The sequence below is a fragment of the Phaenicophaeus curvirostris genome, chromosome 3, assembly GCF_032191515.1.
Source record: "Phaenicophaeus curvirostris isolate KB17595 chromosome 3, BPBGC_Pcur_1.0, whole genome shotgun sequence".
Lineage (NCBI taxonomy): Eukaryota > Metazoa > Chordata > Aves > Cuculiformes > Cuculidae > Phaenicophaeus > Phaenicophaeus curvirostris.
This window is the reverse complement of record NC_091394.1, coordinates 70,461,542-70,475,881: the sequence shown is the minus strand read 5'-3', so window position 1 is coordinate 70,475,881 and position 14,340 is coordinate 70,461,542. Positions and strand designations below refer to the sequence as shown.

The 14,340-nt window shown below is 39.3% G+C and overlaps 1 protein-coding gene and 1 long non-coding RNA gene across 6 annotated transcripts in view; one reads left to right on the top strand and one right to left on the bottom strand.

Moving 5' to 3' along the window:
• RALYL (RALY RNA binding protein like) overlaps positions 1-856 on the bottom strand; it is a 400,435-nt gene extending 399,579 nt beyond the window's left edge. For 2 of the 5 annotated variants that reach the window (XM_069854303.1, XM_069854304.1), the window contains exon 1: positions 656-847. The gene's annotated coding sequence lies outside the window, so the exon portion shown is untranslated. Of the gene's footprint in view, positions 1-655 lie in introns of all 5 variants that reach the window. The other 3 variants (XM_069854306.1, XM_069854308.1, XM_069854305.1) reach the window with 3 other exon arrangements.
• Positions 857-1,551: 695 nt separating this feature from the next.
• On the top strand, positions 1,552-11,980 carry LOC138718625 (uncharacterized). Its single transcript, XR_011337128.1, has 3 exons — positions 1,552-2,017; positions 9,935-10,046; positions 11,905-11,980. It is a non-coding gene; the product is annotated as an uncharacterized lncRNA (long non-coding RNA).
• Positions 11,981-14,340: the final 2,360 nt, after the last annotated feature.

Below are 14,340 nucleotides of genomic sequence, written 5' to 3'. Positions count from 1 at the left end.
AGGAAAAAACCCCTGCTGATTGCACTGTAAAAAAAAAACCCAAAACCAACCAATAACAAAAATAATAAAATCAACATCTTGCTTTGTGGCTTCCACCAGTATTGCAAGATTACAAACTCTCTGTAAACACCGTTGTAAAATGCATTTGCAATTCCCATCTCTTTATGAAAAAAAAAACCCTTAAAAACACCCAAAAATAAAAATAAAATACAACCAGAGAAAATCCTCTGCCAAAAAAGAAAAAAGAGTTAGAAACACGCCTTTTCTCTTATCTTTAAAAAAATAAGCATCATATTTCACATTGCTTTTCCGTGCCACAATAAAACCAGTTGCATATATAGATATATAGCTACTAAATGTATACCAGTTGTTGCTGGACTGGCAAGTCTGTATTATAAATATTATCATTTTTCATTCCCAGTGACTCCCGGCCCCAGCAGCACCTTTTGCTCACAGTTTAGTAACCATCGCATGCTAGGAAAAAAAAAACCAAAAAACTTGTCATCAGTAAAAGATCAAATCCATTTAAACAATAATCAAAGAGGAAGAAAAAAAAAAGAAGAAAAAAAACAAAAACAAAAACAAAAAACCCAAAAGGAAGAAAAAAAAAAGGACAAAAAAAGGAGGACAAGAATGTCAGCGGAAAGGTACTCACCGAGAGGGAGTAAAAGGGAGGAATAAAAATGAGAGTTACTATAAAATACAGTATGGCGGTGGAAGAAGGAATGAGGCGCTTTTTTTTTTTCTCTCCTCTCTAGTCTCTGCCTCCGGCAACCGCCACGTGATCCCGAGCCGGGCGGACTCGCAGCCGGGAGGGCGCAGCGGCGGCGGCGCGGGGCGCGGACCCAGCGCGGACCCAGCGGGGACTCAACCCGCCCCGAGGCGCCGCGGCCGCCGGGCTCGGCTCCGGCTCCGGCTCCGGCTCCGGCTCCGGCGGGGGCTGCTCGCGCGCGCTCGCAGCCAGGCGCGGGCGCGCAGCTCCGGGCGCGCCTTCGCGCGGCGGCTCCGCTCGCTCGCCGGCTCCTCGCCCCACGCCCTCTGCCCCTTTGCCCGGGCTGGGGGGCGCGGGGGGTGCCGCCCCCCCCCCCCCCCCCCGCTGCGCGCCCCGCTCGCCGTCCGCACGGGGATCCCCCGCGTGTGCGGTTCCCCTCCCGCGGCTCGGCTGCGTGTGCCGGGATGGCCCGCGGCGGGGGACCCCGCCGGGCACCGCGGGGGGGCGGGCGCGCGGCTCGGAGCGTTCCCGGGCCGGGGCGGGGGGGGACGCGGGTGCCACGCAGCCGCTCCCGTCTCCTGCCGGAGAGGACACGTACCGCCGGTCCCATCTATTATTTTCGCTTTTATTTTTTTTTCCCCCGTGGCCTCTCCCTCCTTCCCTCCCGTCGGTGGCAGCGGTGTCGCTTCCCGTAACAAAGTTGGTGACCGGGGTGGGAAGGAGCAAGCGTTGTCGGAGGGGTTCGCGGGCGGGGTGCGCGCTGCCCAGGGCCCCCGCGGGTCCCCCCCGCGGCACCGCGGGCAGGTGGGGGCCCGCATCCTCCCTTCGGCGCCGGGAAGCGCTCGGGGTTGGGCCTCGAAGAGAGCGGCAGCTCTGCGGTTGGCCGGGTGGCAGCTCTCTCCGCTTCCCTTTGACGGACGAGAAATCTGCCGGAGCGGGTTGGATGCTACTGTTTCTGAGAGTTTCCTCAAGACGCTTGCTTTTCCCTTTTTAGCTCTCCTGCCTGTTTCCTTATTAACAAACACAGCGGTGGCAGCGAGCGGCTGGGGCCGGGAGCAGCTCTGCTCGGGCTGAAGGAAACTTGGGCGCAGCACTGCCAGGCCCCAGCCTGCTGCCCCGGCTCGGCCACCAAAGGTCGCCTCCTCACTTCACTACTTCCCAGAAATGCTCACAGCTAACCGTCTTCCCAAAAACTTACTTCATTACTGCTTCTGCAGTAGGAGAGAGGGACACCTCTATGAGACAAATTGAGAATTGGATGTGTGTACCCATGAACCAGGAGCTGTGATGAAGAGAGCAATCTAGGTAATGCTTCCCCGCTCCATCCTCCCCCAGTTTTCCTCACTTTTTCTTAAGAGCCCGTCTCTTTTCATCCAGGTCAGGAGGCAGGGGATATAGCTGGGTTATTACTGTAGAAAAATTACTGTGGCCAGTACGAGGATGCCCTGCTATATAAAAGACTGGTGAGGGCACCAGCCTGCCTTCTTCATATCCTCACACAACGCTTTTCCCCTTGCTCTCACCTTTTCTTTCTTTCTTTCCTGTCCTGTATCTCTTCTAAAATGTGTTCCTAGAAAATTGAAATAAATGCTCCCTTTCTTCTTCGCCTTCAGCTTCTCTTACAACATATGAAAAAAAAAGAACGCTGGCCAAAGTTTGAAAAAAGTGTGTATAAATAGTTATATTTTCTTGCATGCTTTTTATTTTGGCACTGGGCTTGTTCTGGCATTTCATACTAGTCCTTGTTGTTCTCCCCCTGCTAAGTTTGGCTCTTTGCATTAGAGCTGTACATCTGGGAATGTTTAAAAGAAACAAACAAACAAAAGGAGATCCTTAAAGAATCTTTAAATATACAAGAAATGAAAATGTTTGTTGTGAAAACAAACTAACCTAACGGTGCGACGTTTTACATACCTATGTCAATGAACTCAATGATATAATTATGATGATATCATGAACCGTTACATCTTGAGATTTCAGGTGTGGGAGATGTTTTCCCTTGGCTGGTGCACTCTGGTTTTGAATAGTATTTGGTACCACATGCAGAAATACAATTCAATGGCTGAGGTGTTTTTTTAAATGATATTTAACATCAAAATATATTTGCAGAATCGAGGCCTAAACTACAATCTCATTTTATTGTTTCACATTGACACATATACAGGAAACTGGATATGTACAGTTTGATCAATATATTTTATGCATTATTTACTCTGTAGATTCTGAGAACTAGGAATAAGGTAAACACAAATATATACATTTTCTTTTTCAATGTATGTATATTGATTTGTTATACTATGAATGAATTAAAAAGTCATTATGATACATTGGGTAAATTTGAGTATAAACACTTATTGGTGCAGAGCTTAAGGGTGGCTTTAGATCCCAGGGGCAGTGCAGTGATCTGTTCCGGACCAGGGTCTAGATACAGAGCTGAGAGGGATCCAGGCTCAGAAACTGCGACAAAATCACTTCCTGCTATAGTTCATATTGTAAATATTGTGAAAATGAACTGGTTCCTAAGGACATAACCTTAACTTTACCTAAGGAATCACCAAAGTATGCTTCTGTTACTTTTTTGCTTACAATCCATTAAGGTGAAGTAAGCATTAGGGAGCAAGAGCTGCAAGAAGTTTGGCAGGAATGCATGTTTGGAATAGGTTACAAGCAAGCAATTAGGTGCTTGGGAGAATGCTGTTTTCACAGAATCCCAAGAAGACTTTATTCATCAGCATCTCTTTTCTGGCTACTCCTGCTGGAAGTTTCCTCTAAGAATGGATGTACACTTGATGCTAGATCAAAATGAGGAAAAATTCAGCACATTGCCTACATTGTAGCTTGGTTATGTTCAGTGCTCAACAAAGTATACAGTAAAAGGATGCATTTTAAAAAAAAGGAAAAGGAGTGTCACTTACATAGTTTCCAGGATGTAAGTGTTCACATGTAATCTAATGCATGCAAGTAAAGTGCCTGCTGGCATTTTTTAGGCTTTCCTTCAGCAGGACAGCCACTGATCTCCATTACTACATGACTAAGAGCTGTCCTTAAAAGTAACTAAGAATTCTGGGCAGAAAGTGTATGAAACAGCATTTCTGTGCTTCTGTGTTAGCTACTAGCACAGAGATGCTTTCTAAGGTTCCCAAAACATTAACTTAACATGCAGTGCTCTGTGGCTTGTGCTGGACTTGCCATTGTTAGGCATGCGATACAATCCCAATATTTCACATCTCTTTCCTGTATCTCTGCAGTACCACTCCCTTTCCCTCCTTCTCCCCACTCCCTCACCCCCAGCAGCCTCTGTAGGAACAGAAGTAAGTACATGCTAAGGTTACTTCATTACTTATAATCTGTTTCTCTTGATTGCATTTAAACATCTTTGCTCTCAGCACGTGTCTGCTGGTATATAAACACCTTGCTTAGGCAATTTTCTTCCCTTTCTACTGATGATAGTATTGGAAATACACATACTTTTTTAACATCACTTTCACTGCACTTACACTTTCCTAAAATAAAGAAGCTTCTCTTTGCAGGTAGTAAGCAATTAGTTGGAGTCCAGCACTAACATCCTGTCTTCGCACAGATCTGTCAGCATGACTCAGCAGCCTGCAAGCCTGAGCTGAAGTTGCAGTTGCTAGTATCTCCTATTGCACTGGCAGCAGTCAGCTAAAACAATACCAGATGCGAAAATAGCAACAATAATAATAATAACAATAATGATAAAATAATTAGTAGTCCTTTTTGCAAATAGAACTGCGTGACCCTGTTTTATTGGCTAATGTATCTGTAATCCTTTTGAGACCATCTGTAACTACAGAGTTACAAGGTTGTGTTTTGGGGTTGTTTTTTTTTTGTTCATGTTGTTTGTACCTCTCATGACAGCAGGAAAGGGAAAACTAGCTGACTGGCAATAAATACAAAATGAAAGAATTACTTGAAGTTGGCCAAGGTATTAAATTGTTAAACTGTTAAAGGAAGAGAAAATTCTGTATTTGTCAAACTTTAAAATTAATATAGAGTTAGCAGTTTTCATTTAAATTCTTTATGTCTTGGTTTTATTCTGATTAAATTGCTATACCTTAGAGAATATCAAACTGAGTTACTGCACATTTTTAAAATCAACTCCAGTTCATGTTGATAAATATGGGGTATTACTTTAGACTGAAACATTTTTTTTAAAAAGACTTTTCCTTCATCTGTTTTTCTCTGCATGTTGTCATTGTTACTGCTTTTTTTTTCCTACAAAATCATTGTTTATTTTCACAAAATTCTGCACTTTTTTTTCTTTGTGTCTTACACTGCTTTTAAAACGCTATATTTATCTATATAGTAAAACTAACTCGCTTCTTCTGTTGCCACCTTTTCAGCTGGAATTTCCAAGTAGCAGAGCACAATGCATGTAAAAAAGTCTGGTAACGAATATTAGAAGAAATAAAAGTAAGCAGCTCTGTTTAAAAAATGGCAAATAAAGTACCTGAATGTTACACCCACTGTGTAGGGGAATGGAATAAAACAAAGGAAATGCAAAACTTTCGTAGCACCCTTTATAATTTCTTTTGTTATGTTAGAGGCATTTTCAAGAGGGAGGAGTTTTTACCTATTGAATGTTTTGTATTCTGGAAAGTTTGATCTTTTAGCTCTTGTGTACTATGCTTTGAAACAATCACGATCAAAGCACACAGCATACAACAAGCTTTATGTGCTCAAAATTACTATTTTCACATGATGTTTTATATAAATCAACCAAAAGTGACATCTGCATTAAAAATCAGTGACAATCAGAGAGGGTACCCCAAACACCTTTCTAGTTTCAGAATTGTTGCCTTTTGCTCTTTTAGTGTGTTCTTTTCTTGAAAGAGTTAATTAACAAATACAACTTATAATGACCGTGTCTCAGTTTGTGAGTTTTGCAATAAATAAGTCTAGGAACAGTGTGAGATAAGGCAGCTTATGATCAAATTCACTGATCTGCAGATTGTGGTGTATTGGCCAGGAATAAATGGTGCTGATGACTGGCACTCATGGTTGAATGGAATGACACCAAAAGCTGAAAGAGCACATTTATAGGGTTAATCAGACACAACGCCAGAAAGTGTGCCACTACAAGAAAAGAATATGTGGTGCAGAAGATTAAAAAGAGAGAGAGATTAAAAGAACACTAATTTTTTTTGGCAATTTGAGAAACAGAGTTGGAGAGATTTAAAAAAATTACATCTGAACTGAGAAACCTGACTTCAGAAGAAAAAGCGGGAAAGAAGAACTTTGCCTTCTGTGACTATGATCCCACATGCTTAGTTCGAATACCCATCATTTGAACAAACTTGCTATGTAAACCTTTTAAAATTTGTTTTAAATGATTCAGCAACCATAACCTGCCTCTGTGTCAGTTAGAACTCAGTTACCAGACATGCATTCATCTCTCTAAATTTATAACAAACCTTGTTCTTGCCTTCAGCTGCTTCAGTTTACACAGCCTTATCTGCTACAGGGCATCTTGAGTACCGATTGTGAGTATTGTATAATACAAGGATAGATGAAGAAATAAATATGCGACTATAGAGCTGGTCTTTATTATAATGATTGTGCACTCGGAGGTGAAATTAGGTTGCATAGGCAATTCTAATACAGGAATATCCTGGAAAAAAAAAAAAAGAAATTTTTATTAGCATTCCACCATTGTCGCACTCCAAGCTAGACAGAGTAGGACCTAGAATTGTATTTAAACATTTAGTTTATTACCTATAATGTTGTAATTCTAAGTCAAGAATATAAGCTTAAGTCTAGACCAATATTAGCATTCTACAGGGGTTTGAAAAAGGAATATATGACCTGTACGGGGTTCAGTGATAGAGTCTTTAGATGTTTCCTCGAAGCTGCTGCGAGTGAAGTTTCTGCAAACGCTCCGGTGCTTGTGGATTGTGGACGTCAGTGGGGGATCTCAGACCAGCTGAGAGGGAGCTCTGATTAGTGCTTGCTCCTCTTATTCGCTTATAGTCCATTCTGGAATGATAACATCTAGGGTACCAGTCGGCCCATCTCCTTTACCTTTTGTTGGTGGCGCCCATGGTAGAGGACACAGTGGATTGCAGTGCAACCTCCACCCATGTGTAGGAATCCAGAGAACTCCAGGGTCGTAGATCAGGATATTTCCATCACAATACCTCATATCCAAGTATAACATATGTAGATCTCTATTCACAAATCTTATTAATACTTTTCTTTTGAGGATCAACTCTGAGTCTTTGGTTTTGTTCCACAATTATGATGTACCTCTGCATACCTGCGTGTAGGGGAGGGATATGTCAACTCTTCAACAGTTTCAGGGGGGAGGGATGTCAACTGTTCATAAACTTCTTTGTGCATGCAGGAAAAGCCCATATATTCATACACAGGTACATCAGCCTCACATTAGCTGTTCTACTATTTTCTTTTTTTTTTTCACCCTGCATTCTAGCTATGAACCAGAGCTAATCTTAGCTAGCTAATGAGATCTGACAACATCGAAGCCCATAGCAGTATGGCTGGAGGCTAGAAGATTTTTGTGTGTATTGTTTTATTCATGTGTTGTCCTGGAGAGGACTGGAAACATCACGTAAGAGTGTTAAGCACTCACTGTCAGCCTCTAGGCAAAATACAGGTAAAAGACTCCTTAAAAATTTAACTTTTTCCTTAAAATAGAAAGGCAATTTGTAATAGAGGAATGTCTGACTCTAAAATCATCTGGCCTACATAAACACAGAAAATTTTTAGATGAGAGAAGACTTACTTTATAATTACAACAGGTAAGTTGAGGTCAGTAATTTTGAAAATTTATATTGGCATGCTAATTAGTATTTATTAATTTATCTTCTTTTACTTTTCTTTTGAATAACACAAGTTCTTTTTCACAATTGCAATTTCTTTTCTCCATCCTCCTCTTATCAAGTATTATGTTCTAGGACAGCATCCCTTTGTTCCTTCGAGGTATATCAGTAGCCTGTAAGACCATGTAGCAAATATGTATAAGATTTCCTTTTCCCCCCCTTTTGCAGTGCAGCTGCACTAAGATTTTGGGAGTTTTGTGCTTGGCTCTCTCATATAGTTAAATCGCTGCACTGCTGCAGCTCTTTGAAAGCCTTTCAGCTTGTAAATGACTCATGCAGCACACTGCCTTCCTTCTAGCCAACATGGAGATAGCCTGGAAAACTGTGCTTGGGAATGATCCTACTTCTGGTTTACATCACAAATTACTTCCATACAGGATAATGCCCAAAGGCACAATCCAGCCTGAAATACATAGTCATCATGAAACATACAAATACAATTGCTTTTAACAGAAGTTATATGCCTAGAATAATTTGCAATTTTAAACCCAAATGCCTTTCAAGTCTACCTTTCCAAAATTTTAAAAATTGGTTTCTTTTTTTGGTAAATGCCAATAACTGTATACGAATGGACTATGTTACATGCAAATGGAGAAAAGACAGACAAAGCCATCCAAACATGCTATTATTTTCTGTGAGATTAAAGCAGCAGTTTAAGCACAAATTAATCTTGGAAAAAGATCAAGATTCTTCAAATCTGCCAGCTCCTTTAGATAGGTACTTGCTGCAAAGACTCAATTCAATCTATATTCTCCTTGTCAGCTATTGCACAAACATCATCTCCATCTCCCTTAAAAGAAATCTGCAAATTTGCCTTGTGTGTTCCCCTTAAAAAAAAGAAGAAAAGAAACTCAGAAATTGTCCATGAAATCACCATTTATGTAAGAACCTGCTGTAGTCTGATCTTCAAAAACTCCAGATGACCATGAAATTGTTATGGGTACCCACCCCTTCTGACAATCAAACACTTGCTGCTCAAGATCTTTACCAATTTAGGTGTCAAAAAACCTTCCACTTTTTTGCTAAAATACGCTTCACTGTGAAAGAGAGACCCACCAGCCTGTGATGGGTAACTTTGCTATTGTGATAACAGCGAAAGAAACAAACACTCAATGGCTAACTGTGTTTGAGTGTGCTTACTTCCACATATACAGTGTTACTATGCCAGTGAATAAAATTTCTTGTAAAAAATGGTGCATCATACCTGTTAAAAAAAATGGACTGGAGTAGCTTGCACTTGTGTTAAAACTTCACTTTGCCCCACCAAACCAGCAGATTTAGTATCTGTTCTTTTTTTTTTCCATATTAAACTATATCCCCAACTTTGCACACTGAATGAGAACATTTTGAACTGGATAGAAATAAAGCAACGTCTAGAAATGTGTTGAATAAAATGCCTAATCACAGCAAAGACGTAATAGTAAGAGAACAAAGTATTCAAGTGGATGCTATCCGCATCCAACAACTGCTGGTGCACGACACCTACCACACCCATTGCTGCTGCACTGTAGGAACAGTTCTGCTTTCAACAAATGCCCAACAGCTAAGTTTCTCCTGGGAAAGGAGACAGTGCTAGGCAATATTTATAACTCAAACACTCACGTTGTTCAATTATTAGTCTAATGTTCGGCTCACACTAGGCAAATCGTTCCACATAACTCCCAAAGACTGTTTGGAGGCCTGGTTCTCAGGCACTTTTAGTGGAACAGACATGTTAGTCTAGTGGTAGTAGCAATTAATACCTGCAGAGAAAAGGGAGGACTTTAAGGTGGAATGGACTGTATCTCCTCTATTGCATACACAGACCAAACAGCACTCACCACTGTTTTAGTCTGGACGCTGCCCTGTTACCAGAAACTCAGTCTCCAAAATCCCAAATGAAGTGTAACATAGTGAGGGAATGTGATCCTGTAATCTTTGCTTTCTAGCTTCCTCAGTTCTTACAGCACTGTCCTCAGATGGAAGTCCTTGAAAAACAACAACAAAAAGATCTCAACCCACAAACCAAACCAAAACAAATCAAAACAAACTCAAAACAAGCCAGAAAAGCCTGCATGCCAACACTTAATTCGTTAGGAATCACAAATCTATTGCTAATGAGGTATATTAATTGCTAGTAAATTTTTGAAACTAATATTTTTCTAAATAAGTAAAGATACGCCTTGCAACTTCAACAGCAAATTTTAGATAATTTTCAATTCTTTAGAATACAAAACAGAACATGAGTACAAAAGGAGAAACATCACAGGTTGTTTTTAGGGAAGGTATTGTTTTTTCCCTAAAAATTAATTTAAAGAAAAATCTGTCCTCCTGTGGCTTTTGAAGACAATCTGTTAACATGCAATATTTTTCTCTGAAGCAGACCTGCTCAGGTACATAGGAACGTCTATCAGAAAACTTTGGAAGGTGTCAGTAGGAGAACTTTTTCTTCAGTCTTGAAGATACACATGGGAAATGTAACTACAAACATTAAGGTGACTTTTGATGAAACAATTGTTGATAATTCTGTTTTTAGAGGGTTTTAAGATGAAAAAGTACAGATCTCTCAAGGTGGAATTATAAACTTCTGCAGGACTGATAGTTCTTAGCCAACTCTACCCTATCAGGAAATTTACCTGCAGTGCAATTGGTAATACCAGTAACATAGCAATTCCACAGTGAAGCATTAAATCAGTATCATTAAAATGGTAAGTGGATGATATTAAGTATACAAAGGGAAGGTAGAAATAAGAAAGTAACCTAGTTTTATATGTTTGTGTATATATATATATATATATATATACACACACGCACTCATATGTATACATCTTTTACTTTCTCACACCTGCTTAATATTTTTTCCCTCTTTGTTCTGCAACATGACTGTAAGTTGGAATAAAACGCATTTATTTTCATGTATTTCTCTCTCATCTACAGGCTGTCTTACTTATCTGTTCAAAATGAAGTGTATATCCTTGGTTTATAGTAATGCTGATAGGGAGTTGCTCTGCAGTTCAGGAAGAATAATATAAGTTCATGAGAAACCAATAGGTTCTAGTGACCATTTTTATGAATGAGAATGACAAATATAGAGGGAGGAGAAAATGAGGAAATTGGGAAAAAATGAAGCAGTCTGAAGATTGCCAAATGTAATACTGTTGATAATGTAAGCAATCTTCTAGAATACCAATTACTGATTGTTTCTAGGATCCTAATTAGAATATAAACATTCAAATAATTTGTAGCAACAAATAAATATGTGCTGTGTAAATACGATGTTCATTTGTCACGACAGAACAACATTTCCACCCCCTGTCTCCATATTGTAATTGTCTGCAGGTAAGAAACATATTCTGTAGTTGTTATCTGATATTCTAGTTACAAAAAAGCTGTACGGTAATATGAAAAATAACTTTGAATATAAGCAGCACACACATTTTTACATGCTCATTTTTCTTCTATGAGTTGTAATAATGTACATACACATAATATAAATAGACAAGGAAAACATACTATTTAAATAATTTAAATCTGTAGGAAAGCAAGGTTCTTATAAATAACATGAGTTTTACAAGCACTCATTTAAGTGATCTTCATACAAGTAGCAGTATTGATTTGAAGTGATGCTTTTGAGAGTAAACACTACTTATATTATTAAAAATTTGCAGGAAATGTTTCCAATTCTGTGGAGATCCCTTTTGGTCTGACCACCACTTCAAGCTGTGGGAGGAATTTTTACAATGTGGATTGCTGTTAGCTTTTAAAAGCTGAAAATAGTCTTGTAGCTTCATCAATATGAAAGATAAGAGCTCTGCTTTAAAAGGATTTTGAAGGTTCAGGAGGAAATAATGATGGAGTAGAGGGATAAAGAAATGAGCAAAGGCTTTATCATGATACATTTTGTTTATCTCTCCTTTTTTTAATTTAGTTTTGTTTCTGTGAGGGTGGGATGGGGAGTTAAAGAATTAGGCTCCTGTTAGGGATATCACCTCTGACTTCAGCCTAGACAGGGTAACCAGCCTGCACTACTGGTTATTTATCTCTGCTTCCTCAGCTCTCTTCTTCTAGTGGTTCCTCAGATACAATGACGTAGCTGCAAATACAGTTTATCTGGTTTTGTCAAAAGGATCCAGATTTTTTAAAAAGATCCACTGTTAAAATGTTTAAGTGGAAAAGGATCTCTAAAGACTGGCTATACATGGTGTTGTGCTTGGAAGTCTGAAGTGATAATACCAGCTGGAAAAGATTAGTTGTGACAAACAATCATGTTGTAGATGACAACCTTCTCATTGTGTCGCCAGATCAACATATTTAAATTCACATTGTTTGGTTTGTTTTTTTTTTAAAAAAAAGGACATCCCAAAATGTAATGGAAGATATAAACTCAAGAGATCCAAAGAAAATTTGGAGAAGGTTGAGGACTGGTGGAAGAGGTTTGAATTTGGATGATAAGCCAGTAAGTAACCTGCAACACGGTTTAGAAATTAAGTGAGATGTATTTATTCAACCTTTTTTGAACATTTTTGAGGGAGAGAGAGAAAATAAACCAAGTAATAGAGGTTAGAGAGAAGCTGCAGGAGATATAAGTGAAATCTGTAAGAACTGGAGGAATAGGGTAGAGAATTAAAGCCAAGAGGAAGTCAGGAATGCAGATATGGAAGAAGTGCTTCAAAAAGTAAAAGGAGTGAAAAAATTAGTGCTTGGGTTAGAATTGCCTGAAGCAGGAGAAGTGAAAGATTTTAGGTCAGGCCATAGGCATTTTTAGTAAAGTAACTGTGGAAAGGATTTTTTTAATTCAGTAATGTAAAAAAAAATTGGTAATCACAGAAACTATGTGAAAGTTACAGAAGATAAGCAGTGTTATGGAGTATATTGACCTTGTCATAAAAATGGAGTATGGCTCACAGCAGTAATATTCCTCTTGATAATTTCCCAGAGATTGCATTTGGCAATTGCGTTGGCATTTTTGAAAAGGTAAAGTAGAAATTCATAGGTTGTGAGGTATTCATCTGTGAGTGCTGAGATTTTATACCACCTCAGAATGTGCACTTAATAGACTTGGTCAGGACACAGGACAGTTGGCAGCAGGATAGGAGTCAGGAACACAAGTTGCCTCAGTAATGTCTGTGTTGTGTAGCTTTAAGTCATTGAATTGCCAAATGGAAGAGTAGAAAGGAATTTCACTTTATTTGATTTATGATCAGTAACTCCTTACCATGGGAGCCAAATCCCTTAAAATATTTAGATTTGCTTTTGTAATCTGTTCAAAGACTAAAGCTCTCTATTGTCTCCCCTTCTCCAAAGACAAGGAACAAGCATAAAGTACGTCTCAAGAGTATCTATAATTCCCAGAGTTTGAGCCTTCACAAATGAGAGTAAAAAGCTTTCTTTGGTCTGATAGAATCCCCTCTGAGTCTGTTGACTGAATGCAAAGTAATCATGCATGGAGAAGGACTACTCTTTAACTGTCTTTTTTTCAGAGAGGATTGGGTTCTGGCTCACACATCTGTTGGCTTCACAAGTAATTTTAGTTACTTATGCTTATATGAATACGTCTTTAGAAAGAGAAGTTTATAGTGTGTGTCATTGCAGCTCATGTCCTGTGTGTGTGAGCAAATTCAATAGCTCCTTTTTGGTAGTGTGTAACTCCTTAAGATTGTTTAGTGCAATTAGTCCTGTGCAAATCTTCATTGCACAGAAAACTATGCAGTACAGTTCTATAACCCACCAATGCATTTTACTAAGCATTAGAAGGACGGCAAGATGCTTAGATCATTAGAACAGCATGAAGAACAAAGCACGCAGCTCTTGATTAGGTGCTTCTCTCTGTTTCCACACATCAATTTTCCTTACTCAAATGAACTATAATCTCTCCTGTAAGAGAAATACGCATTGATTGCTACAAATGTAGTCAAGAGAGATAGCATCTTCAGTATTTTCTACTTTGACTAGCATAGATTTGTCACAATGGAAATACTTTCCTATTTGGCTTTTTCCTACTAAGTGTATAGGACTCACATGTGGTAATATACATTAATGGAGAGCAATGGATGTGCAACCCGGGAAACTGTTTATTTCACAAGACATAATCAAGGGGCCTTGGGACTAGTAGCTTTCATGTCTGTAAATAGAACTTCCCAATATCTACATTTGAGATCTACAGATAATATGTTGATTTTTCTCATGAACAAGCATGTCTTCTACATTTGAAATATTGAAATTACTGCTGTTGTACACAATTTGGAAGTGGATCCTCTAGAATATGTAATGCTACATTGTTTCTTGTTTTGTCGTGAACATTGACTAAGGATTCTCAAGGATTATTGAAACTATAGCCTTAAGTTAAGATTGTATGTAGATAAATTTTCTATGCAAAGAACTTGAAGACATTAAATATATAACAAGCATTTCAATATCATGCCTCAAAACACTTCCTGTACAGGCAGTGCACTGGTTTCCCTTTGTGGGAAATTGTGTCGGAGTAAGCTGGACACAAGGCGGGTTTGAAAGAAGCCAGGACAAAACCTGTGTCTTTTCTCCAGAAAGGGAATGTGACAGAAAAGGAACACTTCACTATGTATTTCTCTTCCTTGAAGACCAGAGGAAATAAAAGTTTATGAACTCTTAGCTGCCTGAGAAACTGCACCTTAATACTTTGCTTCAGCAAGTAAAAGTAAGATTGCGTGTGAAGTACAGTCAATCTTTCAACATGGATGTCTTTAGGGTTCCAGTCTTATTAATAGGAGAACAAATCCTGGTAAGCCTTGTACCTCTGCAAGGGTATATAAA